The following is a 20,892-nucleotide window of genomic DNA, read 5'->3' as shown; positions in this document are numbered from 1 at the left end:
TATCTGGATACGGAATGACTGAAAAAAGTTATGTCTCCAGTGTCAAAATGTGTGTAATGCACTAGTAATTCATTTCCTTTATTGACCAGTGAGGTAGCCATGTATGGAGGTGCTGTAGAGTGAAAATCAAGTTTCAAATGGGTAGTAATCCCTGTGCCTGGATAGCTCAGTCGGTAGAGCATCAGACTTTTAATCTGAGGGTCCAGGGTTCAAGTCCCTGTTCAGGCGTACCTTTGCTTCTTTTACAAAAAATTAAGCAGGAAATATGAATTGCTCATTCTAATATGTGCTATTTCTGATGGCATCGCAACCTTGGGCAATATGACTCTAAGGTAGTGGAGTCCAGAGTTCTTGGATGCTTTGCCAACATTTCAAGCCTGACTGTGCTTCTAAATAGCATGAAATAGCAATCTTTGTACAAAGTTTTAATATTGGGGAGACAGATTGGTCGAAAAAAAAGCAGACAGGCGCTGCTGAGATTCGAACTCAGGATCTCCTGTTTACTAGACAGGCGCTTTAACCAACTCCCTTCGCCGAGGGGTGAGGGCAGGAGCCCCCCCAGCCCAGCAGAGGATCCAGGCTCCAGCGGGCATACGGACAGAGCCTGCCTGACCCTGTCCCATACAGCGCCTGACCTGCCCATGCCGGGCGCGGCGCGGCGCGAAACCGAGGCTGAGCCTCGATTACTCCAGCTGGTTCCGCCGGCAGGCGGATTCGCCGGCGGCCAGCACTAAGGCCATACAAAGGCCTGTTCCTGCGCCCCAGATCCCACCATTCCATCTCCCTTCGCCGAGGGGTGAGGGCAGGAGCCCCCCCAGCCCAGCAGAGGATCCAGGCTCCAGCGGGCATACGGACAGAGCCTGCCTGACCCTGTCCCATACAGCGCCTGACCTGCCCATGCCGGGCGCGGCGCGGCGCGAAACCGAGGCTGAGCCTCGATTACTCCAGCTGGTTCCGCCGTCAGGCGGATTCGCCGGCGGCCAGCACTAAGGCCATACAAAGGCCTGTTCCTGCGCCCCAGATCCCACCATTCCATCTCCCTTCGCCGAGGGGTGAGGGCAGGAGCCCCCCCAGCCCAGCAGAGGATCCAGGCTCCAGCGGGCATACGGACAGAGCCTGCCTGACCCTGTCCCATACAGCGCCTGACCTGCCCATGCCGGGCGCGGCGCGGCGCGAAACCGAGGCTGAGCCTCGATTACTCCAGCTGGTTCCGCCGGCAGGCGGATTCGCCGGCGGCCAGCACTAAGGCCATACAAAGGCCTGTTCCTGCGCCTGTTACGCGCATGGGAGCGCGGCGTGGCCACCCCCCCTGCACAATTTTTCTATTCTCTAACCGATAGACTACCACCTGGACAATGAAAAACGTACTCTTTTTTCAATCAACGAGGGCACCCACAAAGGCACTGTGCCTGTCCTCAGGCTGTCTACACCGTCGAGCCTAGAGCCAGGACCCTTGCCGTCCACCTACAGGGTAAGCATACTGCCCCCTCCTCCATATTCCATTCCCGACCTTCGAGCTAGAGCCCTGATCTAGCACCTCCCAACATTGCTAGGTCCAAGGTCCCACATGCTCCGTTGTGCTCTTGAACCGCAACAAAAATATTTCAATGCACAATCTATAGCCAACCAACCATACTCTTGCCCTGCTTTGCAATATGCTGTCACTTGATAATAGCACCGGCACCACGGTCACCTAGAGACCACTGTGATACTGTGTAGTGCCTTATGGTCGCCCAGTGACCACTGTGATACTGTGTAGTGCCTTATGGTCGCCCAGTGACCACTGTGATATTGTGTAGTGCCTTATGGTCGCCCAGTGACCACTGTGATATTGTGTAGTGCCTTATGGTCACCCAGAGACCACTGTGATATTGTGTAGTGCCTTATGGTCGCCCAGTGACCACTGTGATATTGTGTAGTGCCTTATGGTCGCCCAGTGACCACTGTGATATTGTGTAGTGCCTTATGGTCGCCCAGAGACCACTGTGATATTGTGTAGTGCCTTATGGTCACCCAGAGACCACTGTGATATTGTGTAGTGCCTTATGGTCGCCCAGAGACCACTGTGATATTGTGTAGTGCCTATGGTCGCCCAGAGACCATTGTATTGTAAACCACTCACCCACCAAACTAAGTACCAGTCACGCACAATGTCCAGCCTACTTAGCTTCTACTGCATCATGGCTATTGCTACATTTCCTGCTACTAGCAAGCTAAGCAGCTACACAGAAACCCCACTTTACTCACATGCACCTCTATCACATATATCACCAGATATTATTACTAACACTCATGCCTACACTGACTCTAAACACCAAACTCTGTTAGAACCACTAGTTTACACTTCCAAGCCTAGCTCCACCCACGATAGAAATAGCAAACTACGCGCTAGACTTAACAAACTCCATGAGACACCTAGACGACTCCTCCTTCCTACAAAATCTGAAATGAAACATCAAATTGGCAATACAGGCCACGCTTCTAACCACACCCGAGCTTCAACGCTTACCCAAATATCTGTGCCCAAGACAAAATCCAGCGCGAAAAACACTCCTAATCCTACACATACCAAAGAGGAAACTAAGGAACATTCCTATAAAGGAGCACTTCTCAATGCCAGGTCACTAGTTGCACATGCCCTTGAGATAGCTGATCTAATCACTGAGAATAACCTGGACTTCATTGCTATAACTGAAACCTGGCTACACCAGGCATCAGGCCCTTCACTCATGCTAGCCATACCTGACGGCTACACTATATGTAGACAAGACCGAGAGGGCACCCGCGGAGGCGGAATTGCCATTATCTCTAAATCAAGCCTCTCACTAAGACTAGCCCCTGCACTAACGCTACAATCCTGTGAAGCCCTCACTGCTAAACTCCTTATAAATAATAATCAATCCCTAACTATTCACCTAATCTATAGACCTCCAGGCCCACTTGGGACCTTCGAAGAGGATCTACACAAGTTACTAACCCTCAATGCTAAAACCACCTCTCAATTGTTGTTATTAGGGGATTTTAACTTAGGATTCAATGACAAAACAGATGTGCATGCCGCGACTATTACCCAAGCTATTAACTCTCTAGGGTTCTCCCAAAAAGTCAACAACCCTACCCATACGAAAGGTAGAATATTAGATTGGGTCGCTGACTCTAACTGTACTACAGTCATCTCCTCTATCTCAGCTTTATCATGGTCTGACCACTCATTAGTGTCCTTTGACCTCCTAACCTCCCAACCATCCTCTACAGTCGTCCCCATGGCACCCTCATGCCCCACAAGAAACAAAAAGAATATGACAATAGATAATGTCATACCCGCTATTCTTCCAACCTTAAACGCCTTGCCTGACAATTTAGACCCCGGCACTTTAGTTCACGAGTATAACAAAATTATGACTGATACTCTGGACAAAATTGCCCCACTTAAAATGCGTACAAGTAAACCCAAAGCCCATCTAAATAAATGGTTCACGCCCGAACTCAAGGCTTTACGTCTCACCAAGAGAAAATATGAATCCAACTGGAAAATATGTGCAACTGCTGAGAACAAGGCTAACCTAATATCTATCTCCCGTCAATACAAAAACGCAGTCTGTCTGGCTAAGAAAAACTCATACAACGATCGTATCGCCAACTCCAAATCAAGCATGAAGGAACTCTTCTCCATCCTAAAGGAACTTGAGTCACCTATTGCCATACCAGACACCTGCACTAAAGATCAGACCTGGTGTTCTGACATCCAATATGCTCTAACTAATAAAATTACTACCCTCCAAAACAAAATTCAACTTAAAAAAGACTCGCTTAAACTCCCTACACTGTCACCACCTAAGGCGATCCACATGCCTCAACATACCAAATTCTCCTTCACCAAAACCTCCACACTCGAGATTGAAAAAATCATCCTCACCCTCAAACCATCCAACTGCAAAGGTGACATCTGCCCAGCACAGCTAATAAAAGACGCTGCCAGAGACCTATCACCATTTATCTCCAAACTTGTCAATGCATCTTTCTCCACAGGTATCATCCCAGCTAACCTAAAACAATCCTGGGTGCTCCCGTTGCTTAAAAAGCAAACTTTAGATCCTCTCATCCCCACCAATTACCGTCCAATCACCACAGTTCCGTTTCTGCTAAAGATCCTGGACAAAGTGGCCTATATACAGATTCAAAACTACCTTGAACTGCACAAACTACTAGGATCTAGACAATCTGGCTTCCGCCCACTACACGGAACGGAAACAGCCCTGATTGACTTAAAGGCCCAAATAGACGAACTGAGAGATCAGGGTAAGACAGCCCTCCTCCTCCTACTAGATCTCTCAGCTGCGTTTGATCTTGTGGACCACAAAGTCCTCTGCAAACACCTGGACGTTGCCGCTCACTTCTCCACCCAAGCCATCAGTTGGATAGAATCCTTTCTGAGTGAGAGAACTATGAGAGTCTTTTCCCCTTCGGCAGCAGCTGACCCTATACCCATTACTTGTGGTGTCCCTCAGGGATCCTGCGTCTCTCCGACCCTTTACAATATATTCACCAAACCTCTGTTCGATGATTTGGACAATCTCGGTATCACCTACACTAACTATGCAGATGATACACAGATTCTCTTCCCACTTTCTGGGGATCACAGTGAGGATGGGGAGTTGGTGAATAGAGTGTATCTCATCATTCAGGCATGGATGGCCACTCACGGTCTTTGCCTGAATGATGATAAGACAGAGTTGATCATTCTGGGCACACAAGCCAATATTAACAAATTGGGCCCAGATTACTCAGCCTTCAGCATAGACGGAAATGTCATTAAAGTCTCGAGGGAAGTAAAAACACTTGGTTTTTATCTCGACTCTACCCTGTCCTTCACTAAACAGGTAAACTCCTTAGCCTCCACCACTGCTTACACCTGTAAATTGATCAGAGCAGGCAAGCCCTTCCTGTCCAATACCAGCTGCCTAATTCTGGCTAGAGCCTTAATTCTTTCCCGACTTGATTACTGTAATGCCCTATACAGTAGCGCCAATAAAGCCACTACCCTAAGACTTCAAACTCTACAAAATAATGCTCTCAGAGCTGCATTAGGAATAAGAAAGAGGGAGCATATCTCCTCGACTAGGCGGCAACATAAATGGCTCTCTACTGAGAATAAAATCCAGCTAAAAATGATCTCATTAACCCATAAGGCCTTAAATAATGCTGCTCCTAGCTACTTGATGGACAAAATAAAAAGAAAAACTTCCAATAGACCCATGAGACTCGCCAACTCCAACTGTTTGGCAGTACCTAGATTCAGACTTGCCAAAATTGGTGGCGTTTGCTTCCCTGTGAAAGCTGCTAACCTGTGGAACGCCCTGCCACCTAACCTTAGAGCTGACCAACCCTTCCCCCATTTCAGAAGGAACCTTATCAAACACATTATCGCCAACAATGACTTAACACCCGAACACTCACAAGTGTAGTCCTGCCTAATGCACCCCGACGCGACATCAACCTTTATGTTTATTACTGCTAATCATGTATATTGTTAACTGTACATTCATGTAAATACGGCAACTCTTTATCTGTACATTCTAGTAATTTGTGTAATATGGCGTAATATTGTAAATTCATTTATATAACATTGTAACATTGTAAGCTTCGCATATACTTGTTGCTGCGCCCGGTAACCTAAGGGTCTGGTGCGCAATATAAATAAACAAACAAACAAACAAACAAACAAACAAACTAAGCCACAGCACCTTTTTTGCATCTGGTCTCCTTTCCTTCCTCATGTAATCATTTAGAAGTGAAATCCACTTTTTTAAGGCTGGGCTTCTGTTGCAATATAACTTTTCAAAATGTTTTCCAATTGACTGAAACTCCATTGCACAAAACGAGCATGTCATTAATCGTCGATTTAGAGTGGACTGCATTGCCCAGTGTGTGCATTGAGGAGCACATGTTCGTCTTTACTGGGGAGCAAGTTTGCACTCATGAATGTGGCAAAACATTCAAATCCGTAAGTGGGTGAACATTAAAGTCCTAGATGCTGCAAATCTCTATATCTGGATACGGAATGACTGAAAAAAGTTATGTCTCCAGTGTCAAAATGTGTGTAATGCACTAGTAATTAATTTCCTTTATTGACCAGTGAGGTAGCCATGTATGGAGGTGCTGTAGAGTGAAAATCAAGTTTCAAATGGGCAGTGATCCCTGTGCCTGGATAGCTCAGTCGGTAGAGCATCAGACTTTTAATCTGAGGGTCCAGGGTTCAAGTCACTGTTCAGGTGTACCTTTGCTTCTTTTACAAAAAATTAAGCAGGAAATATGAATTGCTCATTCTAATATGTGCTATTTCTGATGGCATCGCAACCTTGGGGAATATGACTCTAAGGTAGTGGAGTCCAGAGTTCTTGGATGCTTTGCCAACATTTCAAGCCTGACTGTGCTTCTAAATAGCATGAAATAGCAATCTTTGTACAAAGTTTTAATATTGGGGAGACAGATTGGTCGAAAAAAAAGCAGACAGGCGCTGCTGAGATTCGAGCTCAGGATCTCCTGTTTACTAGACAGGCGCTTTAACCAACTAAGCCACAGCACCTTTTTTGCATCTGGTCTCCTTTCCTTCCTCATGTAATCATTTAGAAGTGAAATCCACTTTTTTAAGGCTGGGCTTCTGTTGCAATATAACTTTTCAAAATATTTTCCAATTGACTGAAACTCCATTGCACAAAAGGAGCATGTCATTAATCGTCGATTTAGAGTGGACTGCATTGCCCAGTGTGTGCATTGAGGAGCACATGTTCGTCTTTACTGGGGAGCAAGTTTGCACTCATGAATGTGGCAAAACATTCAAATCCGTAAGTGGGTGAACATTAAAGTCCTAGATGCTGCAAATCTCTATATCTGGATACGGAATGACTGAAAAAAGTTATGTCTCCAGTGTCAAAATGTGTGTAATGCACTAGTAATTCATTTCCTTTATTGACCAGTGAGGTAGCCATGTATGGAGGTGCTGTAGAGTGAAAATCAAGTTTCAAATGGGCAGTGATCCCTGTGCCTGGATAGCTCAGTCGGTAGAGCATCAGACTTTTAATCTGAGGGTCCAGGGTTCAAGTCCCTGTTCAGGCGTACCATTGCTTCTTTTACAAAAAATTAAGCAGGAAATATGAATTGCTCATTCTAATATGTGCTATTTCTGATGGCATCGCAGCCTTGGGCAATATGACTCTAAGGTAGTGGAGTCCAGAGTTCTTGGATGCTTTGCCAACATTTCAAGCCTGACTGTGCTTCTAAATAGCATGAAATAGCAATCTTTGTACAAAGTTTTAATATTGGGGAGACAGATTGGTCGAAAAAAAAGCAGACAGGCGCTGCTGAGATTCGAACTCAGGATCTCCTGTTTACTAGACAGGCGCTTTAACCAACTAAGCCACAGCACCTTTTTTGCATCTGGTCTCCTTTCCTTCCTCATGTAATCATTTAGAAGTGAAATCCACTTTTTTAAGGCTGGGCTTCTGTTGCAATATAACTTTTCAAAATGTTTTCCAATTGACTGAAACTCCATTGCACAAAACGAGCATGTCATTAATCGTCGATTTAGAGTGGACTGCATTGCCCAGTGTGTGCATTGAGGAGCACATGTTCGTCTTTACTGGGGAGCAAGTTTGCACTCATGAATGTGGCAAAACATTCAAATCCGTAAGTGGGTGAACATTAAAGTCCTAGATGCTGCAAATCTCTATATCTGGATACGGAATGACTGAAAAAAGTTATGTCTCCAGTGTCAAAATGTGTGTAATGCACTAGTAATTCATTTCCTTTATTGCTCAGTGAGGTAGCCATGTATGGAGGTGCTGTAGAGTGAAAATCAAGTTTCAAATGGGCAGTAATCCCTGTGCCTGGATAGCTCAGTCGGTAGAGCATCAGACTTTTAATCTGAGGGTCCAGGGTTCAAGTCCCTGTTCAGGCGTACCATTGCTTCTTTTACAAAAAATTAAGCAGGAAATATGAATTGCTCATTCTAATATGTGCTATTTCTGATGGCATCGCAACCTTGGGCAATATGACTCTAAGGTATTGGAGTCCAGAGTTCTTGGATGCTTTGCCAACATTTCAAGCCTGACTGTGCTTCTAAATAGCATGAAATAGCAATCTTTGTACAAAGTTTTAATATTGGGGAGACAGATTGGTCGAAAAAAAAGCAGACAGGCGCTGCTGAGATTCGAACTCAGGATCTCCTGTTTACTAGACAGGCGCTTTAACCAACTAAGCCACAGCACCTTTTTTGCATCTGGTCTCCTTTCCGTCCTCATGTAATCATTTAGAAGTGAAATCCACTTTTTTAAGGCTGGGCTTCTGTTGCAATATAACTTTTCAAAATGTTTTCCAATTGACTGAAACTCCATTGCACAAAACGAGCATGTCATTAATCGTCGATTTAGAGTGGACTGCATTGCCCAGTGTGTGCATTGAGGAGCACATGTACGTCTTTACTGGTGAGCAAGTTTGCACTCATGAATGCGGCAAAACATTCAAATGCGTGGGCTGGATGACCATTAAAGTCCTACATGCTGCAAATCTCTATATCTGGATACGGAATGACTGAAAAAAGTTATGTCTCCAGTGTCAAAATGTGTGTAATGCACTAGTAATTCATTTCCTTTATTGACCAGTGAGGTAGCCATGTATGGAGGTGCTGTAGAGTGAAAATCAAGTTTCAAATGGCAGTGATCCCTGTGCCTGGATAGCTCAGTCGGTAGAGCATCAGACTTTTAATCTGAGGGTCCAGGGTTCAAGTCCCTGTTCAGGCGTACCTTTGCTTCTTTTACAATAAATTAAGCAGGAAATATGAATTGCTCATTCTAATATTTGCTATTTCTGATGGCATCGCAACCTTGGGCAATATGACTCTAAGGTAGTGGAGACCAGAGTTCTTGTGTGCTTTGCCAACATTTCAAGCCTGACTGTGCTTCTAAATAGCATGAAATAGCAATCTTTGTACAAAGTTTTAATATTGGGGAGACAGATTGGTCGAAAAAAAAAGCAGAGAGGCGCTGCTGAGATTCGAACTCAGGATCTCCTTTTTACTAGACAGGCGCTTTAACCAACTAAGCCACAGCACCTTTTTTGCATCTGGTCTCCTTTCCTTCCTCATGTAATCATTTAGAAGTGAAATCCACTTTTTTTTAAGGCTGGGCTTCTGTTGCAATATAACTTTTCAAAATGTTTTCCAATTGACTGAAACTCCATTGCACAAAACGAGCATGTCATTAATCGTCGATTTAGAGTGGACTGCATTGCCCAGTGTGTGCATTGAGGAGCACATGTTCGTCTTTAATGGGGAGCAAGTTTGCACTCATGAATGTGGCAAAACATTCAAATCCGTAAGTGGGTGAACATTAAAGTCCTAGATGCTGCAAATCTCTATATCTGGATACGGAATGACTGAAAAAAGTTATGTCTCCAGTGTCAAAATGTGTGTAATGCACTAGTAATTCATTTCCTTTATTGACCAGTGAGGTAGCCATGTATGGAGGTGCTGTAGAGTGAAAATCAAGTTTCAAATGGGCAGTGATCCCTGTGCCTGGATAGCTCAGTTGGTAGAGCATCAGACTTTTAATCTGAGGGTCCAGGGTTCAAGTCCCTGTTCAGGTGTACCTTTGCTTCTTTTACAAAAAATTAAGCAGGAAATATGAATTGCTCATTCTAATATGTGCTATTTCTGATGGCATCGCAACCTTGGGCAATATGACTCTAAGGTAGTGGAGTCCAGAGTTCTTGGATGCTTTGCCAACATTTCAAGCCTGACTGTGCTTCTAAATAGCATGAAATAGCAATCTTTGTACAAAGTTTTAATATTGGGGAGACAGATTGGTCGAAAAAAAAGCAGACAGGCGCTGCTGAGATTCGAACTCAGGATCTCCTGTTTACTAGACAGGCGCTTTAACCAATTAAGCCACAGCACCTTTTTTGCATCTGGTCTCCTTTCCTTCCTCATGTAATCATTTAGAAGTGAAATCCACTTTTTTAAGGCTGGGCTTCTGTTGCAATATAACTTTTCAAAATGTTTTCCAATTGACTGAAACTCCATTGCACAAAACGAGCATGTCATTAATCGTCGATTTGGAGTGGACTGCATTGCCCAGTGTGTGCATGGGAGCAAGTTTGCACTCATGAATGTGGCAAAACATTCAAATCCGTAAGTGGGTGAACATTAAAGTCCTAGATGCTGCAAATCTCTATATCTGGATACGGAATGACTGAAAAAAGTTATGTCTCCAGTGTCAAAATGTGTGTAATGCACTAGTAATTCATTTCCTCTATTGCCCAGTGAGGTAGCCATGTATGGAGGTGCTGTAGAGTGAAAATCAAGTTTCAAATGGGCAGTGATCCCTGTGCCTGGATAGCTCAGTCGGTAGAGCATCAGACTTTTAATCTGAGGGTCCAGGGTTCAAGTCCCTGTTCAGGCGTACCTTTGCTTCTTTTACAAAAAATTAAGCAGGAAATATGAATTGCTCATTCTAATATGTGCTATTTCTGATGGCATCGCAACCTTGGGCAATATGACTCTAAGGTAGTGGAGTCCAGAGTTCTTGGATGCTTTGCCAACATTTCAAGCCTGACTGTGCTTCTAAATAGCATGAAATAGCAATCTTTGTACAAAGTTTTAATATTGGGGAGACAGATTGGTCGAAAAAAAAGCAGACAGGCGCTGCTGAGATTCAAACTCAGGATCTCCTGTTTACTAGACAGGCGCTTTAACCAACTAAGCCGCAGCACCTTTTTTGCATCTGGTCTCCTTTCCTTCCTCATGTAATCATTTAGAAGTGAAATCCACTTTTTTAAGGCTGGGCTTCTGTTGCAATATAACTTTTCAAAATGTTTTCCAATTGACTGAAACTCCATTGCACAAAACGAGCATGTCATTAATCGTCGATTTAGAGTGGACTGCATTGCCCAGTGTGTGCATTGAGGAGCACATGTTCGTCTTTACTGGGGAGCAAGTTTGCACTCATGAATGTGGCAAAACATTCAAATCCGTAAGTGGGTGAACATTAAAGTCCTAGATGCTGCAAATCTCTATATCTGGATACGGAATGACTGAAAAAAGTTATGTCTCCAGTGTCAAAATGTGTGTAATGCACTAGTAATTCATTTCCTTTATTGACCAGTGAGGTAGCCATGTATGGAGGTGCTGTAGAGTGAAAATCAAGTTTCAAATGGGCAGTGATCCCTGTGCCTGGATAGCTCAGTTGGTAGAGCATCAGACTTTTAATCTGAGGGTCCAGGGTTCAAGTCCCTGTTCAGGCGTACCTTTGCTTCTTTTACAAAAAATTAAGCAGGAAATATGAATTGCTCATTCTAATATGTGCTATTTCTGATGGCATCGCAACCTTGGGCAATATGACTCTAAGGTAGTGGAGTCCAGAGTTCTTGGATGCTTTGCCAACATTTCAAGCCTGACTGTGCTTCTAAATAGCATGAAATAGCAATCTTTGTACAAAGTTTTAATATTGGGGAGACAGATTGGTCGAAAAAAAAGCAGACAGGCGCTGCTGAGATTCGAACTCAGGATCTCCTGTTTACTAGACAGGCGCTTTAACCAACTAAGCCACAGCACCTTTTTTGCATCTGGTCTCCTTTCCTTCCTCATGTAATCATTTAGAAGTGAAATCCACTTTTTTTAAGGCTAGGCTTCTGTTGCAATATAACTTTTCAAAATGTTTTCCAATTGACTGAAACTCCATTGCACAAAACGAGCATGTCATTAATCGTCGATTTAGAGTGGACTGCATTGCCCAGTGTGTGCATTGAGGAGCACATGTTCGTCTTTACTGGGGAGCAAGTTTGCACTCATGAATGTGGCAAAACATTCAAATCCGTAAGTGGGTGACCATTAAAGTCCTACATGCTGCAAATCTCTATATCTGGATACGGAATGACTGAAAAAAGTTATGTCTCCAGTGTCAAAATGTGTGTAATGCACTAGTAATTCATTTCCTTTATTGCCCAGTGAGGTAGCCATGTATGGAGGTGCTGTAGAGTGAAAATCAAGTTTCAAATGGGCAGTGATCCCTGTGCCTGGATAGCTCAGTCGGTAGAGCATCAGACTTTTAATCTGAGGGTCCAGGGTTCAAGTCCCTGTTCAGGCGTACCTTTGCTTCTTTTACAAAAAATTAAGCAGGAAATATGAATTGCTCATTCTAATATGTGCTATTTCTGATGGCATCGCAACCTTGGGCAATATGACTCTAAGGTAGTGGAGTCCAGAGTTCTTGGATGCTTTGCCAACATTTCAAGCCTGACTGTGCTTCTAAATAGCATGAAATAGCAATCTTTGTACAAAGTTTTAATATTGGGGAGACAGATTGGTCGAAAAAAAAGCAGACAGGCGCTGCTGAGATTCGAACTCAGGATCTCCTGTTTACTAGACAGGCGCTTTAACCAACTAAGCCGCAGCACCTTTTTTGCATCTGGTCTCCTTTCCTTCCTCATGTAATCATTTAGAAGTGAAATCCACTTTTTTAAGGCTGGGCTTCTGTTGCAATATAACTTTTCAAAATGTTTTCCAATTGACTGAAACTCCATTGCACAAAACGAGCATGTCATTAATCGTCGATTTAGAGTGGACTGCATTGCCCAGTGTGTGCATTGAGGAGCACATGTTCGTCTTTACTGGGGAGCAAGTTTGCACTCATGAATGTGGCAAAACATTCAAATCCGTAAGTGGGTGACCATTAAAGTCCTACATGCTGCAAATCTCTATATCTGGATACGGAATGACTGAAAAAAGTTATGTCTCCAGTGTCAAAATGTGTGTAATGCACTAGTAATTCATTTCCTTTATTGACCAGTGAGGTAGCCATGTATGGAGGTGCGTTAGAGTGAAAATCAAGTTTCAAATGGGTAGTGATCCCTGTGCCTGGATAGCTCAGTCGGTAGAGCATCAGACTTTTAATCTGAGGGTCCAGGGTTCAAGTCCCTGTTCAGGCGTACCTTTGCTTCTTTTACAAAAAATTAAGCAGGAAATATGAATTGCTCATTCTAATATGTGCTATTTCTGATGGCATCGCAACCTTGGGCAATATGACTCTAAGGTAGTGGAGTCCAGAGTTCTTGGATGCTTTGCCAACATTTCAAGCCTGACTGTGCTTCTAAATAGCATGAAATAGCAATCTTTGTACAAAGTTTTAATATTGGGGAGACAGATTGGTCGAAAAAAAAGCAGACAGGCGCTGCTGAGATTCGAACTCAGGATCTCCTGTTTACTAGACAGGCGCTTTAACCAACTAAGCCACAGCACCTTTTTTGCATCTGGTCTCCTTTCCTTCCTCATGTAATCATTTAGAAGTGAAATCCACTTTTTTAAGGCTGGGCTTCTGTTGCAATATAACTTTTCAAAATGTTTTCCAATTGACTGAAACTCCATTGCACAAAACGAGCATGTCATTAATCGTCGATTTAGAGTGGACTGCATTGCCCAGTGTGTGCATTGAGGAGCACATGTTCGTCTTTACTGGGGAGCAAGTTTGCACTCATGAATGTGGCAAAACATTCAAATCCGTAAGTGGGTGAACATTAAAGTCCTAGATGCTGCAAATCTCTATATCTGGATACGGAATGACTGAAAAAAGTTATGTCTCCAGTGTCAAAATGTGTGTAATGCACTAGTAATTAATTTCCTTTATTGACCAGTGAGGTAGCCATGTATGGAGGTGCTGTAGAGTGAAAATCAAGTTTCAAATGGGCAGTGACCCCTGTGCCTGGATAGCTCAGTCGGTAGAGCATCAGACTTTTAATCTGAGGGTCCAGGGTTCAAGTCACTGTTCAGGCGTACCTTTGCTTCTTTTACAAAAAATTAAGCAGGAAATATGAATTGCTCATTCTAATATGTGCTATTTCTGATGGCATCGCAACCTTGGGGAATATGACTCTAAGGTAGTGGAGTCCAGAGTTCTTGGATGCTTTGCCAACATTTCAAGCCTGACTGTGCTTCTAAATAGCATGAAATAGCAATCTTTGTACAAAGTTTTAATATTGGGGAGACAGATTGGTCGAAAAAAAAGCAGACAGGCGCTGCTGAGATTCGAGCTCAGGATCTCCTGTTTACTAGACAGGCGCTTTAACCAACTAAGCCACAGCACCTTTTTTGCATCTGGTCTCCTTTCCTTCCTCATGTAATCATTTAGAAGTGAAATCCACTTTTTTAAGGCTGGGCTTCTGTTGCAATATAACTTTTCAAAATGTTTTCCAATTGACTGAAACTCCATTGCACAAAACGAGCATGTCATTAATCGTCGATTTAGAGTGGACTGCATTGCCCAGTGTGTGCATTGAGGAGCACATGTTCGTCTTTACTGGGGAGCAAGTTTGCACTCATGAATGTGGCAAAACATTCAAATCCGTAAGTGGGTGAACATTAAAGTCCTAGATGCTGCAAATCTCTATATCTGGATACGGAATGACTGAAAAAAGTTATGTCTCCAGTGTCAAAATGTGTGTAATGCACTAGTAATTAATTTCCTTTATTGACCAGTGAGGTAGCCATGTATGGAGGTGCTGTAGAGTGAAAATCAAGTTTCAAATGGGCAGTGATCCTTGTGCCTGGATAGCTCAGTCGGTAGAGCATCAGACTTTTAATCTGAGGGTCCAGGGTTCAAGTCACTGTTCAGGCGTACCTTTGCTTCTTTTACAAAAAATTAAGCAGGAAATATGAATTGCTCATTCTAATATGTGCTATTTCTGATGGCATCGCAACCTTGGGCAATATGACTCTAAGGTAGTGGAGTCCAGAGTTCTTGGAGGCTTTGCCAACATTTCAAGCCTGACTGTGCTTCTAAATAGCATGAAATAGCAATCTTTGTACAAAGTTTTAACATTGGGGAGACAGATTGGTCGAAAAAAAAGCAGACAGGCGCTGCTGAGATTCGAACTCAGGATCTCCTGTTTACTAGACAGGCGCTTTAACCAACTAAGCCACAGCACCTTTTTTGCATCTGGTCTCCTTTCCTTCCTCATGTAATCATTTAGAAGTGAAATCCACTTTTTTTAAGGCTAGGCTTCTGTTGCAATATAACTTTTCAAAATGTTTTCCAATTGACTGAAACTCCATTGCACAAAACGAGCATGTCATTAATCGTCGATTTAGAGTGGACTGCATTGCCCAGTGTGTGCATTGAGGAGCACATGTTCGTCTTTACTGGGGAGCAAGTTTGCCCCCATGAATGTGGCAAAACATTCAAATCCGTAAGTGGGTGACCATTAAAGTCCTACATGCTGCAAATCTCTATATCTGGATACGGAATGACTGAAAAAAGTTATGTCTCCAGTGTCAAAATGTGTGTAATGCACTAGTAATTCATTTCCTTTATTGACCAGTGAGGTAGCCATGTATGGAGGTGCTGTAGAGTGAAAATCAAGTTTCAAATGGGCAGTGATCCCTGTGCCTGGATAGCTCAGTCGGTAGAGCATCAGACTTTTAATCTGAGGGTCCAGGGTTCAAGTCCCTGTTCAGGTGTACCTTTGCTTCTTTTACAAAAAATTAAGCAGGAAATATGAATTGCTCATTCTAATATGTGCTATTTCTGATGGCATCGCAACCTTGGGCAATATGACTCTAAGGTAGTGGAGTCCAGAGTTCTTGGATGCTTTGCCAACATTTCAAGCCTGACTGTGCTTCTAAATAGCATGAAATAGCAATCTTTGTACAAAGTTTTAATATTGGGGAGACAGATTGGTCGAAAAAAAAGCAGACAGGCGCTGGTGAGATTCGAACTCAGGATCTCCTGTTTACTAGACAGGCGCTTTAACCAACTAAGCCACAGCACCTTTTTTGCATCTGGTCTCCTTTCCTTCCTCATGTAATCATTTAGAAGTGAAATCCACTTTTTTAAGGCTGGGCTTCTGTTGCAATATAACTTTTCAAAATGTTTTCCAATTGACTGAAACTCCATTGCACAAAACGAGCATGTCAGTAATCGACGATTTAGAGTGGACTGCATTGCCCAGTGTGTGCATTGAGGAGCACATGTACGTCTTTACTGGTGAGCAAGTTTGCACTCATGAATGCGGCAAAACATTCAAATGCGTGGGCTGGATGACCATTAAAGTCCTACATGCTGCAAATCTCTATATCTGGATACGGAATGACTGAAAAAAGTTATGTCTCCAGTGTCAAAATGTGTGTAATGCACTAGTAATTCATTTCCTTTATTGACCAGTGAGGTAGCCATGTATGGAGGTGCTGTAGAGTGAAAATCAAGTTTCAAATGGCAGTGATCCCTGTGCCTGGATAGCTCAGTCGGTAGAGCATCAGACTTTTAATCTGAGGGTCCAGGGTTCAAGTCCCTGTTCAGGCGTACCTTTGCTTCTTTTACAATAAATTAAGCAGGAAATATGAATTGCTCATTCTAATATTTGCTATTTCTGATGGCATCGCAACCTTGGGCAATATGACTCTAAGGTAGTGGAGTCCAGAGTTCTTGGGTGCTTTGCCAACATTTCAAGCCTGACTGTGCTTCTAAATAGCATGAAATAGCAATCTTTGTACAAAGTTTTAATATTGGGGAGACAGATTGGTCGAAAAAAAAAGCAGAGAGGCGCTGCTGAGATTCGAACTCAGGATCTCCTTTTTACTAGACAGGCGCTTTAACCAACTAAGCCACAGCACCTTTTTTGCATCTGGTCTCCTTTCCTTCCTCATGTAATCATTTAGAAGTGAAATCCACTTTTTTTTAAGGCTGGGCTTCTGTTGCAATATAACTTTTCAAAATGTTTTCCAATTGACTGAAACTCTGAAACTCCATTGCACAAAACGAGCATGTCATTAATCGTCGATTTAGAGTGGACTGCATTGCCCAGTGTGTGCATTGAGGAGCACATGTTCGTCTTTAATGGGGAGCAAGTTTGCACTCATGAATGTGGCAAAACATTCAAATCCGTAAGTGGGTGAACATTAAAGTCCTAGGTGCTGCAAATCTCTATATCTGGATACGGAATGACTGAAAAAAGTTATGTCTCCAGTGTCAAAATGTGTGTAATGCACTAGTAATTCATTTCCTTTATTGACCAGTGAGGTAGCCATGTATGGAGGTGCTGTAGAGTGAAAATCAAGTTTCAAATGGGCAGTGATCCCTGTGCCTGGATAGTTCAGTTGGTAGAGCATCAGACTTTTAATCTGAGGGTCCAGGGTTCAAGTCCCTGTTCAGGTGTACCTTTGCTTCTTTTACAAAAAATTAAGCAGGAAATATGAATTGCTCATTCTAATATGTGCTATTTCTGATGGCATCGCAACCTTGGGCAATATGACTCTAAGGTAGTGGAGTCCAGAGTTCTTGGATGCTTTGCCAACATTTCAAGCCTGACTGTGCTTCTAAATAGCATGAAATAGCAATCTTTGTACAAAGTTTTAATATTGGGGAGACAGATTGGTCGAAAAAAAAGCAGACAGGCGCTGCTGAGATTCGAACTCAGGATCTCCTGTTTACTAGACAGGCGCTTTAACCAATTAAGCCACAGCACCTTTTTTGCATCTGGTCTCCTTTCCTTCCTCATGTAATCATTTAGAAGTGAAATCCACTTTTTTAAGGCTGGGCTTCTGTTGCAATATAACTTTTCAAAATGTTTTCCAATCGACTGAAACTCCATTGCACAAAACGAGCATGTCATTAATCGTCGATTTGGAGTGGACTGCATTGCCCAGTGTGTGCATGGGAGCAAGTTTGCACTCATGAATGTGGCAAAACATTCAAATCCGTAAGTGGGTGAACATTAAAGTCCTAGATGCTGCAAATCTCTATATCTGGATACGGAATGACTGAAAAAAGTTATGTCTCCAGTGTCAAAATGTGTGTAATGCACTAGTAATTCATTTACTTTATTGCCCAGTGAGGTAGCCATGTATGGAGGTGCTGTAGAGTGAAAATCAAGTTTCAAATGGGCAGTGATCCCTGTGCCTGGATAGCTCAGTCGGTAGAGCATCAGACTTTTAATCTGAGGGTCCAGGGTTCAAGTCCCTGTTCAGGCGTACCTTTGCTTCTTTTACAAAAAATTAAGCAGGAAATATGAATTGCTCATTCTAATATGTGCTATTTCTGATGGCATTGCAACCTTGGGCAATATGACTCTAAGGTAGTGGAGTCCAGAGTTCTTGGATGCTTTGCCAACATTTCAAGCCTGACTGTGCTTCTAAATAGCATGAAATAGCAATCTTTGTACAAAGTTTTAATATTGGGGAGACAGATTGGTCGAAAAAAAAGCAGACAGGCGCTGCTGAGATTCGAACTCAGGATCTCCTGTTTACTAGACAGGCGCTTTAACCAACTAAGCCACAGCACCTTTTTTGCATCTGGTCTCCTTTCCTTCCTCATGTAATCATTTAGAAGTGAAATCCACTTTTTTAAGGCTGGGCTTCTGTTGCAATATAACTTTTCAAAATGTTTTCCAATTGACTGAAACTCCATTGCACAAAACGAGCATGTCATTAATCGTCGATTTAGAGTGGACTGCATTGCCCAGTGTGTGCATTGAGGAGCACATGTTCGTCTTTACTGGGGAGCAAGTTTGCACTCATGAATGTGGCAAAACATTCAAATCCGTAAGTGGGTGAACAGTAAAGTCCTAGATGCTGCAAATCTCTATATCTGGATACGGAATGACTGAAAAAAGTTATGTCTCCAGTGTCAAAATGTGTGTAATGCACTAGTAATTCATTTCCTTTATTGCCCAGTGAGGTAGCCATGTATGGAGGTGCTGTAGAGTGAAAATCACATTTCAAATGGGCAGTGATCCCTGTGCCTGGATAGCTCAGTCGGTAGAGCATCAGACTTTTAATCTGAGGGTCCAGGGTTCAAGTCACTGTTCAGGCGTACCTTTGCTTCTTTTACAAAAAATTAAGCAGGAAATATGAATTGCTCATTCTAATATGTGCTATTTCTGATGTCATCGCAACCTTGGGCAATATGACTCTAAGGTAGTGGAGTCCAGAGTTCTTGGAGGCTTTGCCAACATTTCAAGCCTGACTGTGCTTCTAAATAGCATGAAATAGCAATCTTTGTACAAAGTTTTAACATTGGGGAGACAGATTGGTCGAAAAAAAAGCAGACAGGCGCTGCTGAGATTCAAACTCAGGATCTCCTGTTTACTAGACAGGCGCTTTAACCAACTAAGCCACAGCACCTTTTTTGCATCTGGTCTCCTTTCCTTCCTCATGTAATCATTTAGAAGTGAAATCCACTTTTTTTAAGGCTAGGCTTCTGTTGCAATATAACTTTTCAAAATGTTTTCCAATTGACTGAAACTCCATTGCACAAAACGAGCATGTCATTAATCGTCGATTTAGAGTGGACTGCATTGCCCAGTGTGTGCATTGAGGAGCACATGTTCGTCTTTACTGGGGAGCAAGTTTGCACTCATGAATGTGGCAAAACATTCAAATCCGTAAGTGGGTGACCATTAAAGTCCTACATGCTGCAAATCTCTATATCTGGATACGGAATGACTGAAAAAAGTTATGTCTCCAGTGTCAAAATGTGTGTAATGCACTAGTAATTCATTTCCTTTATTGACCAGTGAGGTAGCCATGTATGGAGGTGCTGTAGAGTGAAAATCAAGTTTCAAATGGGTAGTAATCCCTGTGCCTGGATAGCTCAGTCGGTAGAGCATCAGACTTTTAATCTGAGGGTCCAGGGTTCAAGTCCCTGTTCAGGCGTACCTTTGCTTCTTTTACAAAAAATTAAGCAGGAAATATGAATTGCTCATTCTAATATGTGCTATTTCTGATGGCATCGCAACCTTGGGCAATATGACTCTAAGGTAGTGGAGTCCAGAGTTCTTGGATGCTTTGCCAACATTTCAAGCCTGACTGTGCTTCTAAATAGCATGAAATAGCAATCTTTGTACAAAGTTTTAATATTGGGGAGACAGATTGGTCGAAAAAAAAGCAGACAGGCGCTGCTGAGATTCGAACTCAGGATCTCCTGTTTACTAGACAGGCGCTTTAACCAACTAAGCCACAGCACCTTTTTTGCATCTGGTCTCCTTTCCTTCCTCATGTAATCATTTAGAAGTGAAATCCACTTTTTTAAGGCTGGGCTTCTGTTGCAATATAACTTTTCAAAATGTTTTCCAATTGACTGAAACTCCATTGCACAAAACGAGCATGTCATTAATCGTCGATTTAGAGTGGACTGCATTGCCCAGTGTGTGCATTGAGGAGCACATGTTCGTCTTTACTGGGGAGCAAGTTTGCACTCATGAATGTGGCAAAACATTCAAATCCGTAAGTGGGTGAACATTAAAGTCCTAGATGCTGCAAATCTCTATATCTGGATACGGAATGACTGAAAAAAGTTATGTCTCCAGTGTCAAAATGTGTGTAATGCACTAGTAATTAATTTCCTTTATTGACCAGTGAGGTAGCCATGTATGGAGGTGCTGTAGAGTGAAAATCAAGTTTCAAATGGGCAGTGATCCCTGTGCCTGGATAGCTCAGTCGGTAGAGCATCAGACTTTTAATCTGAGGGTCCAGGGTTCAAGTCACTGTTCAGGCGTACCTTTGCTTCTTTTACAAAAAATTAAGCAGGAAATATGAATTGTCATTCTAATATGTGCTATTTCTGATGGCATCGCAACCTTGGGGAATATGACTCTAAGGTAGTGGAGTCCAGAGTTCTTGGATGCTTTGCCAACATTTCAAGCCTGACTGTGCTTCTAAATAGCATGAAATAGCAATCTTTGTACAAAGTTTTAATATTGGGGAGACAGATTGGTCGAAAAAAAAGCAGACAGGCGCTGCTGAGATTCGAGCTCAGGATCTCCTGTTTACTAGACAGGCGCTTTAACCAACTAAGCCACAGCACCTTTTTTGCATCTGGTCTCCTTTCCTTCCTCATGTAATCATTTAGA

The 20,892-nt window shown here is 42.9% G+C and overlaps 11 non-coding genes across 11 annotated transcripts; all 11 read left to right on the top strand.

Moving 5' to 3' along the window:
- The first annotated feature begins 155 nt into the window (after positions 1–155).
- TRNAK-UUU (transfer RNA lysine (anticodon UUU)) lies at positions 156–228 on the top strand. The gene has a single exon. It is a non-coding gene; the product is annotated as a tRNA-Lys (tRNA).
- A 6,815-nt stretch (positions 229–7,043) lies between these two features.
- On the top strand, positions 7,044–7,116 carry TRNAK-UUU (transfer RNA lysine (anticodon UUU)). Its single transcript has one exon. It is a non-coding gene; the product is annotated as a tRNA-Lys (tRNA).
- Positions 7,117–7,884: 768 nt separating this feature from the next.
- Positions 7,885–7,957, top strand: TRNAK-UUU (transfer RNA lysine (anticodon UUU)). Its single transcript has one exon. It is a non-coding gene; the product is annotated as a tRNA-Lys (tRNA).
- Positions 7,958–8,725: 768 nt separating this feature from the next.
- On the top strand, positions 8,726–8,798 carry TRNAK-UUU (transfer RNA lysine (anticodon UUU)). Its single transcript has one exon. It is a non-coding gene; the product is annotated as a tRNA-Lys (tRNA).
- Positions 8,799–10,384: 1,586 nt separating this feature from the next.
- Positions 10,385–10,457, top strand: TRNAK-UUU (transfer RNA lysine (anticodon UUU)). The gene has a single exon. It is a non-coding gene; the product is annotated as a tRNA-Lys (tRNA).
- Positions 10,458–11,225: 768 nt separating this feature from the next.
- TRNAK-UUU (transfer RNA lysine (anticodon UUU)) lies at positions 11,226–11,298 on the top strand. The gene has a single exon. It is a non-coding gene; the product is annotated as a tRNA-Lys (tRNA).
- A 769-nt stretch (positions 11,299–12,067) lies between these two features.
- On the top strand, positions 12,068–12,140 carry TRNAK-UUU (transfer RNA lysine (anticodon UUU)). The gene has a single exon. It is a non-coding gene; the product is annotated as a tRNA-Lys (tRNA).
- Positions 12,141–12,908: 768 nt separating this feature from the next.
- TRNAK-UUU (transfer RNA lysine (anticodon UUU)) lies at positions 12,909–12,981 on the top strand. Its single transcript has one exon. It is a non-coding gene; the product is annotated as a tRNA-Lys (tRNA).
- A 3,292-nt stretch (positions 12,982–16,273) lies between these two features.
- TRNAK-UUU (transfer RNA lysine (anticodon UUU)) lies at positions 16,274–16,346 on the top strand. Its single transcript has one exon. It is a non-coding gene; the product is annotated as a tRNA-Lys (tRNA).
- Positions 16,347–17,940: 1,594 nt separating this feature from the next.
- Positions 17,941–18,013, top strand: TRNAK-UUU (transfer RNA lysine (anticodon UUU)). Its single transcript has one exon. It is a non-coding gene; the product is annotated as a tRNA-Lys (tRNA).
- Positions 18,014–19,623: 1,610 nt separating this feature from the next.
- TRNAK-UUU (transfer RNA lysine (anticodon UUU)) lies at positions 19,624–19,696 on the top strand. Its single transcript has one exon. It is a non-coding gene; the product is annotated as a tRNA-Lys (tRNA).
- The last annotated feature ends 1,196 nt before the right edge of the window (positions 19,697–20,892 follow it).

The sequence above is a fragment of the Ambystoma mexicanum genome, unplaced genomic scaffold (assembly GCF_040938575.1).
Source record: "Ambystoma mexicanum isolate Mex_15411 unplaced genomic scaffold, UKY_AmexF1_1 Mex_scaf1, whole genome shotgun sequence".
Lineage (NCBI taxonomy): Eukaryota > Metazoa > Chordata > Amphibia > Caudata > Ambystomatidae > Ambystoma > Ambystoma mexicanum.
This window is presented reverse-complemented; position numbering and strand designations above follow the sequence as displayed.